General features: G+C 57.8%; 1 long non-coding RNA gene across 1 annotated transcript; it reads right to left on the bottom strand.

Annotated features, from left to right (window-relative positions):
- Window positions 1–2,287: 2,287 nt before the first annotated feature.
- LOC102415478 lies at window positions 2,288–12,027 on the bottom strand. The gene is made up of 3 exons (XR_003102521.3): window positions 7,317–12,027; window positions 6,946–7,001; window positions 2,288–2,346 (listed from the first exon to the last, which is right to left on the bottom strand). It is a non-coding gene; the product is annotated as an uncharacterized LOC102415478 (long non-coding RNA).
- Window positions 12,028–22,175: the final 10,148 nt, after the last annotated feature.

Here is a 22,175-nt window from a genome sequence, read left to right as displayed (position 1 = left end):
GATTTTAAAATCTTGGATGAAATGGGCAATTTTTAACCAAAACTTGCACTAGAAAATATCGAAAATGTAAACATACCAGTGATCAGAGAAGAAAAGCAATCGTATGACCCACCAAAGCACAGGTCGCCAGGAGGATTCTGCCAAAGTGTCAGGAAGGAGATTGCTCAAGCGCGGTTTCAACTGCTTCAGCCCATAAAGGAAGGGGGGAGAAAAAGAAGGAAAAGAAAAGCTTCCAATTTTATTTTATGGGAACAGCATAATATGAATATCAAATGCAACTGTAAAATTGCACTAAAACATATTAAAACTGTAGACAAATTTCACTTTTGAAAATCAAGGCAGAACTCCTAGGCAGGCATCAGCTGGCAGAACCTAGCAGTCCTAAAAAGACGAAGCCCCCCTTCTCCACCCCTAGCTGGGCCCTGGGAGCCAGGATTCCGGCCCGTACCTCTGTACCCTCGTCTTCATCCTCCATGGACTTGCCCTCTGAGGCTGCAGGTGAGACTGGGCAGGTATGGGGGTGGGTGGAGTCTCCACCTCGCGGCCTCCCTTTTTGTCTGGCCTCATCCATCACCTGAGCATCTCTCTCCATGTCCTGTGCTGACCTGTCCCAGCCCTAAAGACTGGAGCGCATATGGCCCTCGGGCTGTGGGATCTCTTGCTATTTTTCCAATCCCCGCCCCCACCTCTGTAAATAGTCCTTTACGAAGTCTCTTCAAATTACCTCATCTGAGCACACCGTCTGTGTACTTTCTGCGCTCTGAATTATATGATTGTACCTCACCTTTGAATAGCTTAAAAGAAAAGAGATATTTCCACTGAGATCCAAAAAGGCATTTGACAAAATGCATCAATATTCTGGATTTTAAAAAATCATAATAAAACAAGCTTCCCTGGTGGCTCAGATGGTAAAGAATCCACCTGCAATACAGGAGACCCAGGTTTGATCCCTGGGTCGGGAAGATCCCCTGGAGAAGGGAATGGCAGCCCACTCCAGTATTCTTGCCTGGAGTATTCCATGGACAGAGGAGCCTGGTGGGCTACAGTCCGTGGGGTTGCAGAGAGTCAGACGCGACTGAGCAACTAACACTTTCAATAAAATAGGGCTGGGCAAATATTTTCTTAACTTGATAAAATATCTGTCTTCACCCCAAAGCAACACCTTGCTTAATGTGAAAACTTTAAAAACACACGTATAAAAGTCAGAATTGGACAATGGGATCCACCAATATCTAACGTTCTAGAGGTACTGGCTACTGAAATTAGACAAGAGAAAGAAATAAAGTTAGGACTATAGGAAAAAGAGGAGATAAATGTGTCACCATTTGGAGACAATTTTATTGAATATTTAAAAAATTGAACTCTTTCAAACAATTAAAGAATTCCTTATGGTGTCTGGGAGCAAAATAAATACAGGAATCTCAATATCCTTCATGTACAAATATTAACCCATTGGGCGATATATGAAAGACTCCCTATCAGTTCAGTTCAGTTACTCAGTCGTGTCCAACTCTGCGACCTCATGGACTGCAACACGCCAGGCCTCTCTGTCCATCACCGACTCCCAGAGTTTACCCAAACTCATGTCCATTGAGTCGGTGATGCCATCAACCATCTCATCCTCTGTCATCCCCTTCTCCTCCTGCCTTCAATCTTTCCCAGCATCAGGGTCTTTTCAAATTAGTCAGCTCTTTGCATCAGGTGGCCAAAGTACTGGAGTTTCAGCTTCAACATCAGTCCTTCCAATGAACACTCAGGACTGATCTCCTTTAGGATAGACTGGTTGGATCTCCTTGCAGTCCAAGGGACTCTCAAGAGTCTTCTCCAACACCACAGTTCAAAAGCATCAATTCTTCGCCGTTCAGCTTTCTCTATAGTCCAACTCTCACATCCATACATGACTACTGGAAAAACCATAGCCTTGGTGAGATGGACCTTTGTTGGCAAAGTAATGTCTCTGCTTTTTAATATGTTGTCTAAGTTGGTCATAACTTTCCTTCCAAGGAGTAAGCATCTTTTAATTTCATGGCTGCAGTCACCATCTGCAGTGAGCCCAAAAAATTAAAGTCAGCCACTGTTTCCACTGTTCTCCCATCTACTTGCCATGAAGTGATGGGACCAGATGCCACGATCTTATTTTTCTGAATGTTGAGCTGTAAGCCAACTTTTTCACTCTCCACTTTCACTTTCATCAAGAGGCTTTTTAGTTCCTCTTCACTTTCTGCCATAAGGGTGGTGTCATCTGCATATCTGAGGTTATTGATATTTCTCCCGGCAATCTTGATTCCAGCTTGTGCTTCATCCAGCCCAGCGTTTTTCATGATGTGCTCTGCATATATAGGATTGCTGTAAAATTATAAAATATTTGGAGATCAATATGATATTCCAAATTCATATTAAGAAAGATTTAAAATGCTACTGAAGGAGATAAAGCAACATTTAAACATATGGAAAGACCTAACTTAAAATATAAAGACAATACCATAAAGAAATCAATTCTCCTTAACAAATCCATACATATATTGATGGTTCACTTTCTGAAAAGCTAAATAAGATACATTTTTCAATTAAACAACCTAATTCTAAATTGCATGTAGAAAGCTAAACAAGCAAAAACAGCCAAGAAAATTCTGAAGAAGAAGTATATTTCGGTAAGAATTAGGTTTGGTTGCTATAACAGAAACCTGTCCTCAGAGGCTTATTCTGACGAGTGTTTATTTCTCTCTACGGTAAAAGGAGCCCCTAGTGAGGCAGGCAGCACAGGGCTGCCTGGCTGTGGCGGTGCCACGGTATTCAAGACACGGGATCCTCCATCGCTCTGCCTTTTTGTGTGATTTCCTTTCCAAGTCTGTCTAGTGGTGCAAGACGGCTGCTCGATTCCAGTCATCACCTCAGATTCCAGGCAGCTGGGAGGAGAAAGGAAGGAGGAGTATTCCTTTACAGAGAAAGTCCTTAGAAGCACCAAACCGTACTTCTACTTTCCCCTCTAGAAGCCCTGTCTTCCCCCTGTCTAGAACCGAACGCTGTGGCCACACTCCTCTGCGTTGCTGCTGGGGCATGCAGGTTCTCAGCGCTTTGCTCAGATAGAACCAGGTTACAAAGGAGGAAAGGCGAAGGCCATGGCTCCTGCATTCTCTGCCTGTGTAAGAAGAGGAAACTGGCCCCCACAAGCATCAAAACCATTAAAACCTAGAATAGTTCAAACAGTGGGATGCTGGTGCGAGAATCAACAAGTAGATTAATGGGACACAATAGAATCCCAAACAGTCTCAAACACGTAAGAGAATTCAGCACATGACAAACACAGTATTGCAAATCAGTGAGAAAAGATGGCTCATTCGAGACCCACCCATACCTGGGAAGCCATCTGGAAAGAATAAAGAGAGTAAGGTTGGAGCTATATCTCACACCTCGTACCAAAATAAATTCCAAATGGGTCAGAGATTTGAAAGGGTAAAACTGAAACCACAAAGTCTTAACAATAAATAGTAGAAATTTCTTTATAAACTTGAGATGAGAACTTCCTAAACGGGATACAAAATACAAAAACACCCCAAAACACACAAAGAAGTGTTTGGATCATTTCAAATACACGAAATAAAATTTCTGCGTAGCAAAAGCCACACAAAGCAACTTGGGGAAAATATTTGCAAATTGCGTCAAACAAAGAGCTCGTCTCTATCATATGTAAAGAACTCCATCAAATCAGCAACGGGGCCACAACGCAGCAGGGGATAAAATGAAATAGCAAAGGGCGAGAACAGGAGTCTCAATACCCTTTCTTTTTCATGAAAGGAAAAAGCAAACGGCTCCTAAAGCGATGAAAGACACTCAGGCTCGCTCTCGGTGAGAGAAACGCAACTGACGACTGGGCTGAGGGCACGTGAGCCTCTCAGACTGGCAGAGGCTCCGCTCACACACTGCTGGCGTTGCCGTGAGAATACAGGGCCTCGCACACATTACTGTGGATTATTGGAAATGGTTACAGCCTCTGCAAGGCAGGCATTTGGCAAAATGCCTCAGAATTACAAACTCACATCCTGCCACCCAGTGGTCCCACCTCTAGGAGGGCATCCTGCCCACAGTTTCCTTGGGTACCAGGTCATGGCAGCATGGTTCCTGAGCCAGCCAGAAGAAAAGCTTAAATGCCCATTAGTGGAATGTATTAATATAAACCACATAGGAAGGCAGAGAGTAAGGAAGAAGGCCTTCCAGTTTTAATAAAAGGCCGTGTCTGCAGACTGTATGTGATAAAAAGGAGGCCCAGTGGTGTGTGGAATGGGCTTCCGATTGTCTCAGGGAACAGAGGGGGGCTGGCAGAGACGTGTGCACTAGATGTGCCTGCAGAACCTGGTCTGGGGAAGGCCCCACAGACATGGCACCTGCCGGCCCTCAAGACTGGCTGCGTGAGAGCCAGGGCATGTGCGGAAAGCTTTCCTCAGCGCACTCTTTGGATCCTTGTTGGTTTCAGGACCAGGCGAATGCGAGTGAAGGAGGGGCTGGGGTGCTGCCAAAGCCTGGCCCCCTGTTCCAGATCTGGGTCGGGACTCTGGGGGTGTGGGGAGAGCTGTGGAAGGCTGGAGAGGTCGCTTATTCTTTCATTAAACAGGCTGCTGATTGCGGAACTCAGTCCTGACCAAGCAGGCTCTTCCCTCTGGACTCAGACCTCAAGAGTGGTGACACGGTGCCGTTGCAGCGGGGAGCGGAGGGGGCACCGACAATCCCTGGGGCCCAGGGCCACGCTGTGGACAGTCAGACCCTGAGGAGGGGGCCTACCAGGCTGGGATTCCAAACAGAGGAAAAAGAATGCATAAGGCCCAGGCGGGAGGCCCAGTGAGCTGCCCTTTCCACCCAAGAAAGTCTCTGTAGAGGGGCTGGAGGGTCAGCCCACAGAAGGGGGAGGGCCGGGGTGGAGGACCCCCTCCCTGCGGGTTGCTGAGGGGCAGCTCCCAAGACTGCTTTCTGGGGAGGCCTGGCCCGGGCTCATCAACATCTCATTTGCATGGCCATTCATCCTCTGGGGCATTCCCAGCCACCCCAGAAGCCCCTTCCTGCCCTGGAGAAAGGGACCAGGCCTGGGTCCCCCCACCAGTGCCCCCCACACTGCCCCTCTCCAGAGGGAAGGACAATGGGGTGGGGAGGAGGCGGAGGCGAGGTCTGGCTGGGCAGCCAGGCTGGCGGGAACCATTGTGTGTGGGGCCCCCGAGTGTTTGCATAGCAAGTGCCTTGGCTGCTGAATGGGGCACAGGCATCCCAGGAATGCTGCCTGAGCTCCGAGGGCCTGAGGTCTCCAGCTCTAGGCCAGCCAGGCACATCCTCGCTCAGCTTCCGATTCCTTCTGCCACTCACACCTGGCAGGCACAGGGTGGACAAGGATGAGAGTGGCCAGGTTTTGGCAGCGGGTGGGAGTGACCCGGGCCCACCAAGCACAGTGGCTCAGCTTGCACGCTGCACCACACCAGCGCACCCCATTCACCTGGGCGGCCACAGCCACCAGCAACCCTGCAGTCTCCCTGTTGACCTCAGTGATCTCAGCAGTAAAAGGGGACAGGACATCCCTGCCCTGAGAGGGCATCTGCTCTCAGCCCAAGGTGGGAAGGGGAGGTGTGGCAGAAGCAGGGGCGGGCAGAGGGAAGGAAATCTGCTAACTCTGTGAGATGGGAGAGGCCCCTGTCCCACAGGCTGTGGGCCACGCAGGAGCGTGAGGGGCTGCTGTGGGCCGTGTGGGGTCATGGATGCCTTGGGTGGGTCCCCTCTGCTGATCTGGAAATGACGGCCGGTAGTTCAGAAGCAGCCCCTGCCGCTGTCTGGGAAGTGGGGGAAGTGGTTAGGGATGGGGTCTGCCTCCCAAGGAGCAGGAGGTGAGTGGGTTGGTACCCATCAGAGAGGACACCAGAGGCAGCACCCAGAAAGCACGGCCAGTCTGATCGGCACTGTTCCCAGAGACAGGTCCATGGGTGTGCTTTCTGGCGGGGGGGAATGTACCTCGGGGAGAGAGCAAGGGCAGAGGTTAAGAGGTGGGAACAGGCCTGGGGTGTGGCCAGGCGCAGGGAGGAGGGCTGTCGGTGACGGTGCTAATCGGGGAGGTTGGCACGGAGCAGGTGGGTCACCGGGGATGGGGGAAAATGAGGCCAAGGGGCAGCCGGGAGGCCCCGGGCGTGGCGGCCTGTCCCCTGTCTGCCCCAGCCCAGGGATGTGCCGTCCTGGGAGCAGGGGGTTAGTGGAAGTCATGGGCAGCCTGGGGGTGGCAGGGCCCTGACCAGCCCTGAGCTGGCATCCACAGCCGGGCAAGGGGACACTGGCAGTCAGCAGGCCAGCTGGGGCCAGGCTCCCCGGGAGGCCCAGCCTTGCAGGAGGGTGGCCCCCTCTGTCCCATGCCACCCCCTGGAGCCCCTGGGAACTAGACAGGGTGGGTCAGATGCTCTCACCTGCTCCGAGGGAACTCAGCCCCACTCTGCCCCACATCTGCTGTGCGGTTTACAGCCAGTGGCTCCCTTTTCCTAGCCTCAGCAGCCCATCCGTCAAATGGGGATGGCCGCTGACCTCACCAGCCAGGGCTGAGTGATAACTCCGACTGGCTCAATGGAGCTGGCTGAGGGGATTCCTGTCGGCATTGGAATAAGCCAGGAGAGCTCCATGGTGGAGGCAACACTGGGAGTGGGAACATGACCAGAGGCAGGTGGGCCGAGGTTCCCAGTGCTGGGAGGGCCACTGGTTCCCAAAGTGGGGATGAGGAACAGGCTCTGGGAGTGGCAGGGGCTTGCCAGGAACGCAGAGGGAGGGAGGGAGGGAGAGAGGGAGGGAGGGCTGGGCGGGGCGGGCTCAGGAGCCTCTAGAGGAGGACAGCGGACGAGGCACCTCGAGGCCAGGAATGGAGATGGGTGCCCTGACCACCAGGCCTGTAGGTCTGGGCATTCTCAGGGCATCTCATGGTGTGGGCCAAACCTGGGGGTCGGGGCTGGAAGGCTGGGCCGACGGCTGGAAACAAGGATCTTGTCCACCTGCAAACCCGAGAAGCGGCATCAGAAGAGCCTCAAGGGGTTGCAAGGAGCTGAGCTGGCTCCCAACCTCGGGTCTTCCCGGGCCTCCAGTGAGGGGCCGGGGCGCATGGGTTCAGGGCAGCGAGAGGGCATCTCACCCTCCCATCCTTGGCAGTGGTGTTGGGGGCCTGTCCCCCCATCTCAGGGTCTGAGTGCCAGACGGGCCTGCCAGCCAGCAGGTCCAGCTCAGCTCTGGTCCCTGGCGCAGGGCCCTGGCTCTGGCTGAAGGGGAGGCCTGGCTTGGGGTTGGGGGGGGAAGGGCAGGGCCTTCCTCACCTGGGGGCACAGTGCCAGCCCTTGCCCCTGGGACTGGTGTCGTGCCAGTAGGGGTCAGCTACTTGGAGGGAGCACCCCGACCTGTCCACGCTTCAGGCTTCTGCAGTAGTGCTGAAACTCACATGACACAGAAGTGTGTGTCTTAGTCACTCAGTCCTGTCCAACTCCTTGTGACCCCATAGACTATAGCCCGCCAGCTCTTCTGTCCATGGGATTCTCCAGGCAAGAATACTGGAGTGGGTAACCATTCCCTTCTCCAGGGCATCTTCCTGACCCAAGGATCGAACCTGGGTCTTTCGCGTTGCAGTCAGATTCTTTACTGTCTGAGCCACATGGGGGTTCCCGACACACACGTAGTCGCTTTAAACTGAACCATTCAGTGGCATTTCATGCATTCTCTGCAGTGAGCGAGCGTCACCACGATTTAGTCCCAGAGCCTCCTTGTTGCCCCCGGAGAAGACCCCACCCCACGGGCATCACTCATACCCCGTGCCTGCCCCGTCCAGGCGGAGTCACTGTACCTGCAAGGATTTGCCGCCTGCAGGCTCTTCGCAGCAACGGGAGCCTGTGGCACCTGCCTTCCTGTCTCACCTTCTTCACTGAGCACATGGGCCTGAGGACGTGCCAGGACTCCAGCCCCTTCCTTCCTTCTTTCCTTCATTCATTTGTGCCAAGGGCAGCACTCAGCCTGTCCCCATGAGGTCCCCAGGAGGCCACGTGGCAGCCGCCCATGTCACCTTGAAGTCTCTGAGGATGGCAGCGCTGCCCTGATTTCCCGGTGAGACGATGAGGCTGGGGGAAGGTTAGGCGGGCTGGCATCCCTCCCAGAGACCAGGCCCCGGGCTGCGCTTTTAGGGAGGGGCACGAAGTGGGGGGTGCTTGGCATGAGGGCTGAGGGCAAAGGCCAGGAGGGGTTGGGTGGAAGGTCTGAAGTCAGACCGGGGCTTCCCCGCTCGGTCTTGGGCTGGCTCCTCATCTCGGGTGTGGAGGGGATGAAGGAGAAGTAGGCACCCACAGGGAGCCAGCCTGGGCCCGTCCTGGTCCCAGATCCTGGCAGAGAAGAGCAACGCCCCCACTCAGTCTGGAAGCGATCCGCATCTCTGTGAGCCTTGAGACGCCTGACAGTGAGAAGGCTGCCTTGTGGGCAGGGGGGGCACCGCTCACCATCCGCGTGGCCTTTCCCAGCCTGCTCACCTCCCTGTTGGGCTCCTGGGTCACTCTGAAATTAGGTTTTAAACATAAAGAGTGGGGAGTGTGTGTGGCCAAGTGCCAGCCTGATGGTGGCAGACCGAGGGAGGCTTCCCCCCACTCCTCTGTGTGGCCCCGGGGGTCCTGGGGAGCCTGGTGAAGGCTCAGACCCTCTCCCCAGGAAAACAGGAAGGTCAAATCCTGCATCAGACTCCAGGGTGTTCTGGGAACCGTGGAGAAATGCTGCGGCCACTGCCGGGGTCATCAGATCCCATCCTGCCTTGCCTCTCTCCCGCCACGTGACTCAGGTTCTCCACTTTTGCACGGCCTTCCTCACCAGATGGTCAGATAACCCATTAGAGAAAGAAACAGTGTTGCCTGCTGGGATGAATGCGGGCTACTGCCGTCCGGCCAGAGTCCCAACCTAACCCTGGTTGCCCGAGGCCCTGCCGCTGAGGCTACTACGCCTGCCGCCTGCAGGAGGAAGACCCAGCCGCAGAAACCTGGACACGAGAAGGTTAGGAGGAGAGTGGCCGCAGCTGGCTGCTCTCCCGGGCCTGCTGCCTGGCATGTGGGCCGCGGGTTCCTCTGCTCCCTGGGACCCACTAGCCCTCAAGGGTCAGGGCCTTGTTGCCCCTGCCCTCCCACGAGGAGGCCTGCGTCTCACCCCAGGGTCACCGTGTGGCTTGGGTGGGGTGGCACCATTCCCCGGTCGGACAGCTGACCACTTACCCGCCTCCTCCCTTTGCGCGCTCTTTGCCCTGTGCCTGGCTGGGCTCCCTGCCCGCCAGGCACTGCCAACACCCGGGCCTGGAGCTCACGCTCTCCCAGACGTCTGGGGGGCCCAGGCCTTCCCCACGCCCCGAGCCCAGGCCCTTCATGGGGCAGGGACCCTGACTGCGGTCCATGTTCTGTTTAAGACCCCAGCAGGCTCCAGGAGCGGGAGCAGAGGCGGCCAGTAGAGGGTTCGATGGTGTCGGCCCCCAGCCAGTCTCCCTGGGAGAAGACCCCTCACTCCACGCATCCCCTGGGTCTCAGAGACCACCCCCCACACACACCAAGTGCACAGAGCCAGGTCTCGGCTGTGAGAACAGGCTTCACCCCAGGCCACACCAGGGGCGCACACACTAGCCCCCAGAGAGCCTCCCACCCTGCAGCTGCTGAGCTGGAGACAGAGCCTGCAGTCCCAGCCCCTGGGGGCCCCGGGGTGGGGGGTGGGTCTCCAAGTCCAGGGTTTTGTGAGAAGGTCCCCCCCGCCCCCTGCACGGGCCACAAAGCAGAGCAGAGCATGGCAAGAGCCCAAACCACGGTTTCCTACCACCTGGAACCAGGGCGGATGCCGGGGCCCCCGGAACGCTGGGTGCTCGAGGCTTCGTCCCCGCGGCCCAGAGACGCCGTCTGCCGCCGCCTCCTCCTCCCATCGCATAGGAACCGTTTCCCACGATGTTGGAACTTTCCACAGGCCTGACTTCTAACAACTGCACATCATTCAATTAGACAGACGCGGACGGTTTCTCAGCCGGCCTCCACGCACATCTGGGCTGCTTCCGGGTTCTATCCCTTATAAATAACACAGCCAGAGGAGTCTCCGGGCGGCTGGTTTTCTGGGTTTCGCATTATTTCTTCAGGTTGAATTCCCAGAAGCAGAATCACTGGGTCAAAAATATGAACACATTATGCTTGTTGCTACACACAGACGTCAGAATAAATCTGGGACCCTGCCTGGCACAGAGACGGGACTCCGTGCTGAGCCGCCCCCTGGGGCCAGGCTGCCCGGGAACCGGCAGCTCCCCGGCACATCCCTGGGGGCCGAGATGGGGGCCTGGGCTTCATCTGGGGTGTTGAGCTGGCACCAATCTCGGCCCACGCTGTGGGCTCCCTGAAATTCCCATGAGGGGCCCTGGTGGACCTCCGAGCTGACTCGGCAGTTGGAGACGGGGATGGGGGTGTAGACACCAAGAAGTCATCACTTCCTGCCCATTTCAAACATTCTGTGAAGCCCTATGACCCAGCCCTTTCCCTTCCCGCTGGGCCTCCAGCCCCCTGGATTTTCCTGTTTACTGCACCCCAGAGGCTGGCCTTGACCTGGCTTCTCTCCTCTGGGGCTGCTTCCCAAAAGGACTGTCCGATTCCATTTTTGGCCCAGGCCGGCAGGTCCAGGGCAGATGGGCTGGCCCGAGGGTTGACACCCCACAGCTGGGACTGACGCCAGGCCACGCTGTCCCCAACCCATGCAGCCAAGCAGGGCCCTGCTGTGGGCTTGGGGCCCCAGAGCTGTGGCGGGCTGTCTGGCTACCCATGGCCTCCGAGGCTGTGACCCTGGAAGGCCAAAACCGAGCTCTGGGGTCACGCAGCGCTCAGCTTGGTGCATACAGGGAGAGTTAGGGTTAACCCTAACCCAGTGTGACTCCAACCTAGGAGCTCAGCGCCTCAGTGCGTTGACCCCTCATCTTTCTACTCCAGGAAGAACCAAGCCTGAGGGACAGTGCTGGGGGGGCAGTGGTGTCTCAGAGACCGCAGTGTCGTGGGGAAGCGTTCCGTGCAAGACTGCAGACAAACCATGATGTGTCCGCCTTCCTTTGTGTGGGTCACATGCCCAGCAGACCTGTGGGCTGAGCGTCCCAAGGCGCTCCCTGCAGCGCTGGGCAGGCAGGGGGCATTTTTCACCCTGTATTAGCTTTCTAATCCTTGGCCCATCCCATGGGGTGAATAGGGTAGGAAGAAATATTCCCATTTTCCAGAGGAGAGAGGTGAGGTGACTCATGGTGGTCACAAAGCTGGTGACCAGAACAGTCAGGATGAGGCCTTGAAGCCAGGCCTTCTCCTCTCAGGTTGGGGAGGAGATGGGCCCTGGGGTGGGGCCAGGCCAGGGTGCAAAAGAGTCCCTGTGGACAGTAGGCTGAAGACCCCGGGGCCAGGCACCCTCCCTGTGGACAGCAAGCTGAAGACCCTGGTGCCAGGCGAGGCTTCTGCCCTGGAGCCGGGCACCCTCCCAGGTCAGGCCCAGAAGGGGCCCCACCTGCATGGTCTGGCATCAGCCATGTCACCTCCTACTGTGACCTGTGTCTGCTCCTCTTTAGCACCACGTCTAACCTCTGGCCACCCCCTGCCCCTGTCCCCCACGTGTCTCACTGTAGCTCTCTCTGGGGCGGGTTGTTGGCCCTGCTTTACAGACGGGAAGGTCGATGCGGGAGAGCTGGACCCGCCTGAGGAAGAGTGAGGACCCATAGAGCTGGGGCAGCCCAGCTCTGGGGCTCCCACCCAGACACCAGGCCCTCACGGTCTCAGGACAGCACAAGACTCGCCCAGTGAGGGCCAGGCCGGCCTGCCTGGTTCCTGGGGGAACATACCGAAGCCCAGCGCCTGCCGGGGTGACGGGAACGTCTCCCAAGAGTCAGCACAAACGGGGGCCTCGCTGTGGGGCCTCTGGGGGCCTCCGATTCCCGCTGGGAGGCTCCCCTGAGCACCTAGGTGCGGAAACACCTGCTCGCCCCGGGATGGAGGCAGCCGGCACGGCTCCGCGTGCGGGAGAATGCAGGGCTCAGGCGCTTCCTGAGCGGAGCCAGCACCCCCATCTTGCCCAGCCGTCCAGCCTGGGCAGAGGAAGGAAGTGGGCACCGGGCGGCTGGAGGGAGGGTGCCCACCCTGGGCCCGGGTGGGAAGGGGGCTCCAGCACCAGGTGGCCGTGGCGCAGCCCCAGCCGGGCTGGGTGACCTGGGAAGGAAGTGGGTGGATGCAGTGTCTGCTGTGGACAGGCATCGCGCCAGGAGGTCTGCTCCAAGCCCTGAGGTCACTGGCCACAGGGGCTTCTCAGGCTGGCTTGGCAAAGGCACGGAGACCGGGGGTTGGGGGGGTGGGGCAGGCCTCGGAGGGTTTCTGGCTGCTGTTTGGCAGCTAGGCCTCCCCGGCTCTGGCCGGGTACCAGGGCAGCTCAAGGAGCCCTGAGCGGCCATTCTCACAGGCAGGCAGAGCTTGCCCAGCCACTGGGCGTCTCAGGGACACAGGCCTGGACTCTCATCTGGGCTCTGCTCCCAGTGCCTTGTGCCCCTCCTGAATGCTACCTTCGCCTCTGAGGCCTCAATGACCCAGTGGTCCTGCAGTCAGGACAGCCTGGCCCAGCCTTCAGCAGGGTTGCTATCGGTAAAAGGGAAAGATAAATATTTAGTTGCTTTGTAAGTAGTAAAGCCCTGGAAGGATGAATGGTTTTATTCAGAACAGCTCCAGGCGTGGCTGAATCCAGGGGCTCCGGCGATGCCATCTATTTAAGTTTTGTCTCTGTCCACTTCTGGGCCCCTCGGGCTCTGCTCCCCACCGTGTGGCAAAGAAGGCTCACGTCCCCACCACTCAGCAACTCCTGTGGGAGACGGACTCCGCACAAAGCCTGGAACTTTGCCATGGGCAACTCAGGCCTCGTGCCCGTCAGTGGACACAGAAGTCCAGACACACGGGCGGATGGTTAAGGGAGCAGCAGTAGATGTCCACTCAGAGGGCTGACTGCGAGCCAGACCCAGAATCCCTGAGCGTCCACTTAGCCCATTCCATCCCCTCACAAGTCCCAGAAGTGAGTCCACTCTACAGATGAGGGGCCTGAGGCTCAGAGCAGGAAAGCCACCTGCTTAAGGCCACTCAGCTTGCTAGACTGTGGCCAAGAAATGTGGATCAGGGGGCCCTGACCCCAGAGTCTAAGATGCACCCCCCAAGCTCTCCCTCGGGCGTTAGGGACGATTCGGGAAGCCCTTGGCAGTGCAGAAGTCAGTTATCTGACGTCTGTGTTGTCATCCCTGTACCAGGGCCTGTCTGCTTGGGGCGCCTCTTATTTGGGGTTGACGCTTGAGGTGAAGCCTCTCAAACTGGGTACCTGTGGGGCCCAAGAAGAGCTGAAATCCATGGGACAAAACACAGCCTGTTTATTCTGAGCTGGGTCTTACTCAGGGGCAGGTGGTAGATGTCAGGAATGGTGTGGATCCAGCTCCAGACCTTTCCATAAAGCAAGGAAGTCACAGCGAGAGAGTCACACAGATGGGTTAGTCCCAGGGTCTCTAAGTCATGTTTACACAAGAATAGAGTCTATTGCGTGTGCAATAGCTCTATACTACATTATCGTGTGTGTAAGAGTGTTATTGCCCCCAGGAGGTAACAGTGGTAAAGAATCTGCCTGTCAATCCAGGAGGTGCAGGAGACATGGGTTCAATCCCTGGGTCGGGAAGATTCCTCTGGAGCAGGAAATGGCAACCCACTACAGTATTCTTCCCTGGAGAATTCTATGGACACAGGAGCCTGGCAGGCTGTCCATGGGGTCACAAAGAGTTGGACACAACTGAGCTTTTTAAGCTAACCAGTTAATAGTGTTATGCCTGAAAAAAAAAAAGTACAGAACTTAATTTTAAAATACTTCATTGCTAAAAAATGCAAGAGCTGTAGTAACACGAAGAATCACTGGCCACAGTCACCATAGCAAATGTACTAACGATGAAAACGTTTGAAATATGGAGAGAATTACCAAAATGTGACACCCAGACAGGAAGTGAGCAAATGCTGCTAGAAAAACGGCTCCGACTGACCAGCTCAATGCAGGGTCACCACAAACCTTCCATTTGTAAAGATCGCAGTGCTCAAGAAGTGCAATAAAATGAGATGCACCTGAATTCTAAAACAAATGCAAACTCATTTTTAAATGTGAACACGTGCATTCATGCAAGGGGATAGCCATAGTGGGCTCCTGGTCAGGACAGAACCTAGAGCTTTCCTGACCTTGAGATGCAGACCTGAGCTGCAGAGACCCTGGGCTGTGGGGTGACCCCAGGCGAGGTGCCGGAGAGCGGACACGGCATGGGAGATAGGGGGCTGCCGTGAGTCAGCTCAGAAAGTCCCCGGTTTGTACTTTCTCATTCTTCCCCCGGGTTGAGCGTCTCTACTGCGAGCCTCAGGCTCTGCGGATCTCAGGCAAACTGTCCCACACAAGTCCTGTCCTCAACGGAACGAGTCCTGACCCGATGGGTGAAAACTCAAGACAGTCACATGACATCTAACCATAAAGATGGCCCAGAGGTTGGGGTGCGGGCCTAGGGAGGCTCCTGGGAAGGGACCCCAAGAGAGGAGGAGCCTCCACCTCTGAGACAGCCCACCCTGCGGGCTCTAACAAAGGCGGGGAAAAGCGCCCAGATGTGTTTTAAACACGGCTTCCGACACTGTAAGTCAACTCCACTCCCATAAAAGTTAAACAAGCAAAACCCTCGGCCTTGGCTGGGGCTGCCCACAGTGTAACTCCCTTCTCTACGCTTCTTGGTTTTGTCTGAATTTTTATAATGGGGGTGGATGGGAGTGTTTCAGTCATGTGAAAAAAGTGGAACTGGTAAACACAAACATGTTTCTTTTTCCTCAATTGGCCTTGAAGTAAAAAAAGTTGCCTCCCACAGAGGGAGAGAGGCCCAGGCCTCCCTGGCTCACCCGAAGTGCGGTGCCAGCCCGAGCCTCTCTGCCTTGGTCTCCCCACCTGGGAAGCTCAGAGCCTGTAAGATCGGCTGCGGTCAGGAGGCCGGGCCCTTCTGGGGATCCTCCCCACCTTCACGTCCCCTCTGGGTCCCTGGGTCCCTGGCCCCGGCTGCTGTGGGTCCCAGGGCCCAGCTTGGGACTGAGCATCATGTGTGTGTGTGGGGGGGGGTATAAATCAATGGTGTGGGGGCTGACAGGGCCTCTGGGAGATAGCGCTGGTCCCCCCACCTCCACGCGCTGGATGTACCCGGGGGCGCAAACATAGCACGGCTTGCCAGCTGGACTCTGCGTTTAGTGGACAGGGCAAGGTCAAGTTTCAGCATCATCGTCACATTTTAGCAGAGCGTTCTCGCCCTGTGGGGCTGCGGGTCGTCTCCTGGCCCGAGGAGGGAAGGGTCCAGCAGCCACCAAGCGCGGAAACCAGGGCAGCTTTCTCCCTGCAGGCTGCGACGAGCCGAGTCCCACTTTACGAGTGGACTGACACCAGGGCATCTCGCGAGGTCGTCTCATCTAACGCAGGCCCTGCTGTTGCCACGTGCCAGCCGGCGGGCACGGAGGCAGGTGCAGGCAAACCCCGAGAGATCCCACCTACCCTCGACCCGTCCCCTTGCCAACACCCACAGCCTGGTGCAAAGCTTGTGAAACTCAAAAAGCAGCTTTCTCTGCATTAAAACCCCTTGCATTGGTTTCCTGGCCAGAAGTCCGAGATCAAGGTGTCAGAGGCGCCGAAGAGGGTCTCCCCGCTCCCCCAGCCTCTGCGGCTCCCACCGGCGGTGGGCAGTTCTCGGTGGGTGTTCCCGGCTTGCAGCCACATGCCCCTGATCTCTGGGTCCATTGTCACGGAGCCTGCTCCCAGGTCCCAGATCCCTTCGTCTCGGGACACGGGTCACTGGATGGGAGACCACGTTCTCCAGCCTGGCCTCACTTTAGCTTGATCACATCTGCAAAAACCCTATTTCCAAAGAAGGCCACATTCACAGGTTCCCGGAGGAAACCATCTGCTGCATCTCTGGGGACACAGCTCAGCTCGTAACACCCAGGAGTGGTGGCAAGTGATAAACCAGGACCTGCTCTTGGCCAGCAGGGCCTGGCATGGTGAGGGACATGGGGCCCACGGATCCTGTTGAATGCACCCAATTTCATTCGACGCAGCCAGGCTAGAGGCTCAGGAGAGCCCTTGGCACCCAGGGCTGGTTCCCCTGGGAGCAAAGCGGACGTGCTGGGGCCAGTCTGCCTGCACAACATCTCCCTTCACTTCCTGGGGTCTCTGCCCCCCGATGCCTCCCCAGAGAAGCCCCCTGAGCTGACCTCGCCCAACGGACCTGCCTCCCTCCTGCCCCATCGTGCAGCACAGAAGGAGCGATGTCCCCTGAGTCCACAAAAGGCTCTCTCACCACCCAGCCAGGACCCTCGCCCTGCTCGAAGCAAAGCCTGAGGTCTCCAACCCCTACTCAACCCCCTGTTGCCTTGCCACCGCCTCCCTGCACTCTGGGCGCCAGTCCATTTCTCAGCTGGGGGTCCAGTGGGCTCAGAGCAGACTCAGCTGATGGAAGAGGTCGGGGCTCAGGCAGCCTTCACACAGAGGCCGGGTAGGTCACTGCTGCCCAGGGGTTGCGGCCCCGGCCTGGCAAGACGTGCAGGCACATAGACAGACGGATGGATGGATGGACAGCAGGCCGCTGCAGCTGGTTGCTGGGCATACCGCATCACGTCCTCTGGGACTAGCTGGACCCCCTCTGGCAGCCGGGGTGGGGCGGTGCAGGGCTGTCCCTGCTCCCAGTTTTGCAGGGCCACAGTGGGCAGTGGTCTCCACGCAGAGATGGCATCTGCTTTGCTTCATGGCTCTTCCCGCGTATTAAGAGCCAAGCCTTGCTGTTCTAAGTGAGGAGCAGACGTTAGTACAAGCACGCTCAGGACCCCCAGCTTTGGGGAAGCGTGGGTGGATACCCACCCCCCGGAGTCAGGGCCCCCAGGAGGGGTGAGGGGCCCCTGTCACGTTCCCCACCACAGCCCACCTTCCCCAGTGCCCTGCACAGGGGGCACTTGACTCTGGCGTCAGCAGAGCCCTGGGCTGGCAGCCCCTTCTGGGTCCTGCCCGCAGGTGTGGGAACCAGCGTTCCTTCTGTGAGATGAGAGGGAACGAGGGGCAGAAAACGCATGAGGCCCATCCCCCCAGCCTCATGGGTGCCCAGGCGGGGTGCTCAAGGCTCAGTAGTCACCCTGGCCTTTCCTGCATGCAGCTAAGGCCAGGAGGGGCCACCATCAGGGTTCCCAGGTCCGCTGCCCCCCACACCGCCCCATGGCCGCGCCCCCGGGAACAGGCACCCTAATCCCATCACAGCCTGCTGGTTCCCACAGCGCTCAAGTATTTTTATCCGCCCTGTGCCCGGGTGATAGCTGGTCTGATTTATGTTGTGCTAAGACCCTCGGTGGCTGCAGGCCCCTCTGGCGGGCTGGACGGCGCTGAGCGGTCCTCTCTCCAGCGGGGACCACACAATTATTGCCACACAAAACACGGCTTTCCTTGCTGGTTTTTGAGAACTGTTGCACCAAATGTTTGCCTGAGAGATGCTGATTGTGATGAAAAGAAGAAGGCTGGAGAGGCCAAGGAAAAAGGGACAAGAGAGCGGGAGGTTGCAGAACCCCCTCCGGATCGCGGGAGCTCCCATCGCAGGCATGGACCACTGGCATTTGCCACCAAAGAGCCTGTTTTTATTTAAACGGCCCAGAGCAAGTCTCTGACTAAACTAACATTCCCACGCCAACACTCAGCAGCGCCTCTGGTTTTTGGCAAATTTTTTCCTTAGCTGTCAAGGCAGAAATATAGAAGAATTCTGGTCTTACTTAAGGATTGTTGGGTTTTTTTTTTTCCCTGCCCCTGGAGACATGAAAATAATTCACAGATGTGCAGTACCTGCTAATGTCTGCGCTCCGTTTAGTCCGGGAAGAGAATTCCCTGGGCTCCGTGTAACCCAAACCCCGATGTCCAGGCCCATTTTCTTTTTAACAGGGGGCTGCGGCGGTGGTGGGGGGCGGGCGAGTGCAGGGGAGGGCGGAAGTCCTAGACATGTTTAAATGTGTCTGGAGCAAATGGGAGGAAACCCAGGCAGCCCTGAGAAAGCAGTGGATGGGCTGAGATTCCCTGTGGGTCCACGGTGGGGTCGGGCAGCTGGAGGGGCGGGGGCGGTGAGCTTGAGGGGGTGGGTTCGCAGGGTGGGTGGGGGGCAAAATGTCTGCAGAGGCTCCTCCTCAGCAAATCCCTCTGGGGCAGAAAGATTTTGCTGTGGGAAGCCTATGTCTTCCCTGTGAAAATAAAGATGGACTTTTTTAAGAAGGCAATTTCCAGCTATTTTTAACTTCAGAAAGGAAGAAAGGGAAGGAAGGCGGGACGGAGGAAGGAAGGGAAGAGAGAAGGAAGGGGAGAGGTTGGAGCTGGGGGAGGAGAAGCCCAGCCCGGTTGTTCCCCGTGTGAGTGACTCAAGCCTGCTGAGGCTCCTACCAAAGCTGGGGGTGGGGCCAGGCAGTTTCATCCCCCGGGGCCCTTTTTTTTTCTTTTTTTTTTGGAGAAAGTTCTGAGCTGCAGCCAGCAGGGCTGGGCTGGGTAGAAGCTCCCTAGAGCCAGCCTGCCCCCACCTCCCAGCAGGCTCTGCAGGGGTCCCAGGACCCACGGGAGGGGGCTGGGATGGGGACACCAGGCTGGGTTCCATGACTTCAAAGCCTCAGTGTCCTGTCCATAAGGTGGGCAACCCCGCCCCTCAGCCAGCCCTGCAGGGGTGTCACCTCTGAGCTGGACAGCCTTCTCTGAACACCCCCACCTCCCGCCCCAACCCGCCCCCCACCGCCCCACGTTTTAGCCAGCCAACCCTGCTCCACACCATGCCCCCAGTACTAGGCGGGCCCTTCCTCCTCAGGCTGGCTGTCTCCAGGGATACCCAGAAATGGGCCACTGAGCCCTGAGTGACCCAACCCCAAGTCTAGCTCTGCCCTGGCCCTCTGGGCAGCTTAGGGGTCAGGGGTCTGGAGAGGTCCAGGCCGGGCCCGTCTTTTCAGAGCTTGGGAGACCAGGCCCAGAGTCCTTTCCTGCTGGGTCAAGCTCTGAGCATTTGGGGAGGGGGGTCCCTACAGAGAAGCAGGTGGTCTGTCAGGGCCTGTGCACGCCCCGTAGCCCATGCCTCCATGACAAGCGCCAGGGCCAGTTCTGCAGCTCTCGAAGCCCACACCAGCCAGGCCTCATCAGCTCACCTACTCAGGGAGGCAGCTACCTGTCAGGGGATTTGCCTGGGCAACACTCCCTAAGCTCTGTGCCTCCCTCTGAGAGGCTGACCCTCCTTCCTGGGTTTCCTGGGCAGCAGGGGGCAGGCCGGGGGGCTTACAGTCAACCCCGTTCCCTGGCCCTGAGCTGTCTAGAGGCCTTGTGCCCTCAGGGAGTGACCGCTGTGTGTGACAGGTGGACAGGCCCCTCAGAAGGGCAGGGCCTGGTGCAGGGTCCTGCAGCATGGCACCGTTTGGAAGTCACCAGAGTGTATGCATCTGTTGGGGGGGGCAGGACCCACAGTGACAGGTCCCTGTGTCCACCGCACCCCCTGAGGAACACCGCATGGAGGTGTGAGAGTTGGGAGGCCCAGGGGTTCTGGGACAGCTTCTTTTTTAAAATTATTTTATTTATCTTTGGCCATGGTGGGTCTTTGTCGCTGCTCGGGCTTTTCTCCAGTTGCGACTGAGTGGGGGCTGCTGTCCAGCTGCGGGGCATGGGCTGCTCATCGTGGGGGCCTCTCTCGGGGCACACAGGCTCTAGGGCACGTGGGCTTCAGTGGTTGCAGCACATGGGTCGATAGTTGCAGCTCATGGGCTCAGCAGTTGTGGCGTAGGGGCTTCCGGATGGCTCAGTGGTTCAGAATCCGCCTGCCAAAGCAGGAGATACAAGAAACACAGTTTCCATCCCTGGGTGGGGAAGATCCCCTGGGAAGGACACGGCAACCCACTCCAGTACTCTCGCCTAGAGAATCCCATGGACAGAGGAGCCTGGTGGGCTACGGTCCAGAGGGTTGCAAAGAATCGGACACGACTGAAGCGATCAGCACACACCCGTGGACTTGGTTGTCCTGCGGCATGTGGGATCTTCCCAGACCAGGGATCAAACCCATGTCTCCTACAGGGGCAAGTGGGTTCTTTACCACTGAGCCACCAGGGAAGCCCTGGGACAGCTTCTTGGAGCTGGTGAGGCCAGTGAGGGAGGGGTCATTTCAGCAGAGCAGGGGACCGACCCACTGCAGACGGCCTGGGACTCAGGGCACGAGGGGGTGTCCCCAGGCCTGGCAGAGCTGGCCCAGGAGGTCTGCCAGCACCCGCAGGGGGGCCCCGGCCGGCCCACTCCCAGCACAGACAGATCTGGGTGACCGTGGATCCCTGCGTGGGGAGTGAGTGCAGGCAGATGAGCCAACTGGAGACCCAGCCTACCCCTTCCCTTCTGGGTGCTGGCAGGAGTCCAGCTTGGGGAAGAGGAGCGGGGAGCAGGCGGAGCCCCAGGCACACACGCACGGGGGTGCCCGGCCCGGGTGCAGCCCGTCGTGGTGGAGGCATGCTACGTCGCCACCGAAACCACCTCCAGAAAAACGCTCGAACCTCTGGAAATGTTCTGGGTTGCTTTCGAGACGAAAAGGGTGGACAGGACTCTAGGAATCTGTTGGTCGAGGAGGAGACCAAGCCCAGGGCGGCAGGCATGGGCCCTCATGAGCCTGCTGGTCAAGGCCTGGCTGTGGTGGGGCAGGAGGCTGGGCACGTCTCAGGCGCCCAGGCCCTCTCTTCCCAAGCGGGTCAGACACATTTTACAATTAAGTTCAAAAGGTGGACAAGCGCCACCCCTGGGGTTCTGGACTCTACCCCCGGCTGCCCTGGCGGGCATGGCCCCCGCCCCCACCCTCACCTCTCCTCACCACACCCTGTCCCCTCTGCCGCAGGGCCACCGTCACCTGCACCGAGCTGCCCAGCTGCCCCCATGCTATGAGCAGCCCACGAGGCCAGGGCGGGCAGCAGCCCTGTTATGGTCCCAGACAGCTCACCCCAGGCTTCCGGAGCCCATCTGCCTGCTGAGGAGCAAGGCGGGGACCTGGCCAACCCAGAATCAGTCTTCTCAGGACGACCAGGAAAACCAGGAGCACCCCACACCCTCCAGGTGCATCCGAAGCACCAAGACCAACCTCTGCAGGAGGGAGAGGGGCTGGGGCCCCAGGACCAGGAGTCTCTGTCTGGCTGCACCTTAGAATCAGGGCAGGGGAGCTTTAAACAGCATCCCCCCGCCCAGCAAGCCAAATCATGCCGGACTCCCTGGAGGAGGGGGCTGGGGTGAGTTTCTTTGGGAGGCAGGAATGGACTCCCCAGCAGACCTCCCCTGCCCATCCTGGCGATGGTATCCCTGGGGACAGAAGAGAGGAAACTGACCCGCTCAGCCTGGGATGCGGGGGCTGAGGGCCTTCTCCTCTTCGGGCCCAGCAAGCTGGACCCTGCAGAAGAGCGTGGCCACAAGACACTGACCCCTCTGTGAGCCGGGCCTGCAGCCTCACCCGCACCGGTCCCAGGTTCCCCAGGCGGCCTGGGGGCCTGTGCAGGGACCACCTGGCAAACCTGGCCCCAGTGCCCACCACAAGCAGGCAGGAAGCCCCAAACCGTGTTCCATTGCTGTGCCCCCCGGATTCAGTGCTGGCCACCCCAGGCCCCACTCTCCCACTGGGCTCTGGACAGGACCCGCACCCCAAATTCCCCTCCTCTCCCCAACACCCCCAACCAGGGCTGCCCCTAGGCTGCCCATCCTGTAAGAGGAGGTCTCCAGGGTCTGGGACGTCAGGACCCCCAGTCCTCCCCACCTCAAACCCCTTGGCCTGGGAAGGTTGTTAAAGAGAGATAAGAAGGGGCCTAATTTGTGATTGGAAAAGCTTGGTGCTCACTTGCCAGGGCTTGGCCCACCTCCTTCCCAGGCCTGGAGGGGAGGGAGGTCTGGCCCAGCCCCTGACCTTGGCCTCACACAAGCCCCTCCCCAGTCCCAGGCACTTCTGATTTTGCCAGGGTCTCCTGGGGGCCCCAGTCGCCCACGGGATACCCCAGGAAGCAGGTGGCTGGCATGGGGGTTAGAAGCTTGGGAGGCCCCCTTCTCTGTTATCACTGGCTAATGAGAGTATCCGGCCC

This window comes from Bubalus bubalis, chromosome 12, assembly GCF_019923935.1.
Source record: "Bubalus bubalis isolate 160015118507 breed Murrah chromosome 12, NDDB_SH_1, whole genome shotgun sequence".
Lineage (NCBI taxonomy): Eukaryota > Metazoa > Chordata > Mammalia > Artiodactyla > Bovidae > Bubalus > Bubalus bubalis.
The sequence above is the reverse complement of the archived record's forward strand: the minus strand, read 5'-3'. Positions and strand labels throughout refer to the sequence as shown.